The following is a 5,780-nucleotide window of genomic DNA, read 5'->3' on the forward strand; positions in this document are numbered from 1 at the left end:
AAACTATTTATCAACTGCCAAGTTTCGTGGGACACCCTGTATATACAATTTAAAAACAGAAAGAGACATTACTTTGTGTATCAAATATTTCTTTTTTAAAGGGTGAGGTCATCACTTGGACATTTAATTCGATTAAAACGGCGTTATAGTTCTTGATAAATATCACGTTTATTTTTACTGGATTAAACGGAAATTATAAACCGTTTCATCGAACCAATTTTAAAATGCAAACACATCTCTGAAGACGAATTTTTATATTTTCCTCTTAGTTTGGTGAAATTTAGCGGAAAAAAAGACTTAAAAATCCACAAAAATAGAGGCTGTCCCAAAAAATTGTTTTCTTGCCTACTAAATTTCCGAATGTCATTGGGATTTTCAAAATGCTTTTTTATTACAACGTAATGAAATGTTTAGAGATTTTTTCAATAATCAAACGGGGTAAGGTTTGGTCTTAACCGTCTTCCAAAAAAGTCCAAAATTACTGTGTTTTTTTTTAACAATTTCCAGATTTTAAACACTCGAAAAAAAAGTTTTTAATATGGACAAAAAAAACTTTAAAAGGGTCAGGAATAAAAAAAATTGGCATTTTCCCCATTAGCTTATCCTTAAGAAAGGTATCCTAAAATGTTGAACAAAATCTGAGATATTGATCACAAAGAATGTTGATTTGGCATGGAAAACTTCTTTTATAAGTTGTAATGTAACCAGACATGAATATATTTTTCTCGTACTTTCCCGTAAAATCAAAGCTAAATGGTCGCAAAAATGTCCAAGTAAGTTTTCTCAATTTAATTTTAACATATTACATATATCCTATATCCCTGTTTCCCTGTTTCCCTGTTTCCCTGTTTCCCTGTATCCTTATATCCCTGTATCCCTGTATCGCTGTATCCCTGTATCCCTGTAACTGGAGGATCCCCGGGGGAGGTTGAGTTCTCTCAGTACTCACCCAGCCTCCCTGCTGTCTAAGCTAACCAGAGATCCAACCTCATCCTACCTCCTCCATCCTTTCATCCTAGTCCAATCCTCACAGTTTAGTCCCATCCTCCTATCCTTATCCTATCCTTATCCTATCCTTCTTATTATATTTCATGTTCTGATTATGTTCTCCTCTTCTTATTGATTTTGTTTCCCTCTTCTGATCCTGTTTCCTTGTCCTCATTCTGTTTTTTTGTCCTCATTCTTCTTCCTTGTCCTCATCCTGTTTCCTTGTCCTCATTCTGTTTCCCTGTCCTCATTCTGTTTCCTTGTCCTTATCCTGTTTTCTTGTCCTTATCCTGTTTTCTTGTCCTCAAACTATTTCCGTATCCTGATTCTGTTTCCCTGTCCTCATTCTGTTTCCTTGTCCTCATTCTGTTTCCCTGTCCTCATTCTGTTTCATTGTCCTCATTCTGCTCCCCTCAAGAAATTAAGTGAAATGGGTACTGCAGTGTAAAAATGCTCTGTTTAATGTAAATTGGAATCTTTGAAATTATGATTTTAGATTTTTCTTCCCAAAGATATATTTTTCAATTCTTTTCTCTCCAAATTCTTAGTTTTTCCCTGATTTTCCTGGAATGTAATAATAAATTAATTTTATTCTCTTTTCAGAGACAATTTAAGATCTATAATTGTCCCTGGGTGAAATAGCTGGTACAGGTTCTACAGTTTTTCAGTGGTGTCAGTGGAGTCAGTGGAAACAGTGGACACAGTGGTATCAGTGGAGCCAGTGGAGTCAGTGGAGTCAGCTAAGTGTACATAAATATTAAAACGGGGTAAGTTACGTAGGTACAGTGTACATAGAGTTCCATATTATTCAGCTATTAAAATTATGTACAATTTTCTAAACTAGGTCGACCTCTTGGCCTTTGATATTATGATGGTGTATATTTCGAGCTTTACCTATTTTATCTGGCAGAATTTTATTGGTTTAAATATAAGGTCAGGTTGCAAAGATATAAGGTGTAGAAAATTATAATTCAAGGCAAGAAATCAGTTCCTTTGCAAGCATTTATTTTAAAGCTTCATTTTAGTAATTATTTTTTATTTTTTATTTGAACAGATCTTATATCTATTATATTGTTTACAACACTTGATATATTTGATATATCGGCGATATAATATATATAAGATATTATATATTATACAAATATATCTGGAACCTACCCAGAATTATAATCACTATTAATAAGTCTGGGCCGGAGTAAAAAAAACCGACTTTCATTTCCTGAAGCGACTGGAATTTAAGATGGTCGCGTTTAAACATCTTTTATTTATATGAACACTAGCTTGAGAACCCAGGTTTGACTGGAAACTTTCCCGTAGTTCTACCGAGTTCCCGAGTTCCCGAGTTCCCGAGTGCAAGTCGCAACTGTTGGTACCCATATCGAAATGTTTCGATAGATTCGATCACCCTTATATTAATCTATAATTTTTTAAACGGATGCATCGCCCCGCATGTTAAAATCTTAATCAATCAGAATGTATTTATTTAAACAAAAAAATTATGCTGTGTTTTTTTATTTATACTGTCCGAGGGTTATCTAAACCTTTTACCTGACAAAAAAGTTGAATCTATGTTTTTATAAAAACAAATTTACAATTTGTAATTGTAGTTTTCATATAGAGAGGATTTAAACTGCAAAACAAGATGGAGGTTGACAGAATTCAACAGTTTTGAAAATATCTTGATATTTACTGAACTGTACAACATTCTATATTGTACAACTTACTGTACTGTACAACGTTCTATAATGTACAACTTACTGTACTGTACAACGTTCTATATTGTACAACTTATTGTACTTTACAGCGTTTTATATTGTACAATTTACTGTACTGTACAACGTACTGTACTGTGCAACGTAATGTACTGTACAACGTAATGTACTGTACAACGTACTGTACTGTACAACGTACTGCACTGTACAACGTACTGTACTGTACAACGTACTGTACTGTAAAACGTACTTTACTAAACAACGTACTGTACTAAACAACATACTGTATTGTACAACGTAATGTACTGTACAACGTACTGTACTGTACAACGTAATGTACTGTACAACGTACTGAACTGTACAACGCACTGTACTGTACAACGTACTGTACTGTACAATGTATTGTACTGAACAATGTACTGTACTGTACAACGTACTGTCCTGTACAACGTACTCTCCTGTACAACGTACTGTACTGTACAATGTACTGTACTGTACAAAGTACTGTACTGTTTAACGTACTGTACTGTTTAACGCACTGTACTGTTTAACGTACTGTACTGTTTAACGTACTGTACTGTACAACGTACTGTACTGTATAAAGTTCTGTACTGTACAAAATACGGTTCTGTACAGTACAATGTACTGCATGTTGTGCACAATATATACTTTATTTACTCAATAGGCTTAAAGTATATTTTAAATAAACAATAAACTTCTTTTCCTTCTCCCTGCCTCAACCCTGATTTATCTTTTATTTAACCAAAAAGGTGGAGGTAGAGATGAACATTGTTTTAGTAAATTAACAAAAATTTTAGAACCATCGGTATTTTCGTGAACCAGGGCGTTGTTCTGAAAAGAACTAACGATGGACGAACGATTGTTCAGAGAAATAAAAAACAATCTATTTTTTAAATAGAAAGAAAAAATAATGAAATTAACAAAAAAAAATCATTCGAACGAACTTAAAAAAAAAACAATCTTTTTTTTACTGATCTAACGAATTTTAAGATGTTAGAACAAACTTTAAAAAAACGAAAGTTACTAAACTAAATAAACGATTTTTCCAAACAGTTTTTTTAAAGAAACAATAGTTTTTTATACTCAACGATCGTTCAGTGAGAGAGAAAATGAACGATAATTTTGTAAAAAAAATGATGAACGAATGATGAACAAACGATATAGAAAAAGCTGAACTCGCCCATCTCTAGGTGGAGGATGGTGGGGTATGGTGGGTGGAAAGGTAAGGATGGGAGTGGGGTAAAGGCATGGATGGAAATGATATGCGAGGAGAATTTAAGGAGCCCGGGGAGGGGGAATTGTATTGAAAGGACGGAAACCCAATAAAAAGTATTAGAGAGGGGATATTATGATAAATCAATAAATATATATATAAATATGTCAAACATAAGAATTAAAGGGAGTGTACATGTGTTTTAAGTTACCTTAAATTTATAGATTGGCAGTACAAGCTTTGTATAATCATGAATGAATTAGATTTTCATTAAACAACTGTGAAAAGATTATTGTTCTGGGTACTCAATTAGAATGATTTGCGGATTTTTTTACAGAAATAGTGGGAATTTTAATATTATAGGAATATTTTTTCTTTTTTACTGGAGAAATATATTTCATTCTTAAAGTAGGAATATATATTTCATCTTTAAATTCGGAATAAATTTCAAATTATTAGTAAGTAATATATTTCATTTTTAACAGTAGAAATATCTTCAATTTTTACAATAGGAATATATTCAATTTATTACAATAGAATTGAGAAATATATTTCATCTTTACAAAAGAAGGAATATATTTTATTTTACGAAAGAAATATATTTCATTTTTTACGGTAGAAATTTATATATAATTTTAACAGTAAAAATATATTTTATTTTAGAGTAGGAGTATATTTAGTTTTTATAGTATAGGAATATTTTGGTTTAAAGAACAAAAATTGTATTTCTGATAATATTAACTAATATATAAATATTTCTGTCAAGCAATTATTTTATTTCTTTTTCAAGCAAATATGTTTCTGTTTAAAAAGAAAAACCTTTTTACTCTTATAAGAGAAATATGTAAAATCATGTTTAAAGTTATGATATATTTTCAAAAATATTTTGTTGAATTTTTATTCTTTTTCTACGAAAAAAAAATCTAGGAAATTTTACCGATCTTTATGGAAGAAATGAAAATTTAAAGATTTTTAACTTTTTAGAGAAAATAATATTTTACTTATTATTTAATAAAATTAACCACTTCAAACTTAGAAAGCGCAAGACCAAGACCAAGCGCAAGTCTGTTTAAAAGGGAAAAAACGTAATTTCAAGTGAACCTCTTTGCGAAGATGACAATTATACCCTAGATTCACAAGAGTACCTGTAAAAAGCTTTGCTTGATCAAGCATGAATTAGGTATCACTGTTTATAAATTTGAAAACTGATTATTTTCAATTAAGGTTTTCCTTTATAAAAATGACTAGTGCATTCAAACTACAGGAAAACACTACAGAATTATCAGAGCTAAAGATTTATAAACATAGAATAATGACAAAATATTCAACATTATTGATTTTATAAAGGTACTGATGTGAATCAGGTATTGCAATTTTTGCACAGAAAATTACGCATACCACTGGCAGCCGTAGTACATTTGAATTTCCGAGTCAGGTTAACTTTTCCTGTCCCAGTTTGTACTGTATCGCGCGAAGCGCGCCGAATTTGTTTTTACCCCCCCCCCCCTAGAAAAATATCATGATGTATATCAAATTATTGGTTTTAGTTGGGTTTGATTTGCATTTTTCACTCATTTCTGGCCTTTACAAACTCCACCATTCATTTCCTACCTTTAAGCTTTCACCATGTTTTATACCCTTCAATATAGTCATTCATTTTACATTGACTACAAAGATCTGTAAACAAAAAAGTAACATAAAAAATAGTTTTACTCTAAGAGGAAAAAGATGTTACTTTTTTAAATCTTTATAAAAGCTACTCTGCAAAACTTTGAAAATTTTTTGTCTTTGTTTATATTCTAATTTCCAGAGGAACAACTGGCACTATTGCTTGGGGGGGGGGGGGG

At 31.5% G+C, this 5,780-nt stretch overlaps 1 protein-coding gene across 1 annotated transcript in view; it reads left to right on the forward strand.

Annotated features, from left to right (window-relative positions):
• Positions 1–1,548: 1,548 nt before the first annotated feature.
• LOC111706751 (equilibrative nucleoside transporter 1) overlaps positions 1,549–5,780 on the forward strand; it is a 51,149-nt gene continuing 46,917 nt past the window's right edge. The window contains exon 1 of the mRNA XM_023479676.1: positions 1,549–1,754. The gene's annotated coding sequence lies outside the window, so the exon portion shown is untranslated. The remainder of the gene's footprint in view (positions 1,755–5,780) is intronic.

This window comes from Eurytemora carolleeae, unplaced genomic scaffold (genome assembly GCF_000591075.1).
Source record: "Eurytemora carolleeae unplaced genomic scaffold, Eaff_2.0 scaffold716, whole genome shotgun sequence".
In the NCBI taxonomy this organism is placed as follows: Eukaryota; Metazoa; Arthropoda; class Copepoda; order Calanoida; family Temoridae; genus Eurytemora; species Eurytemora carolleeae.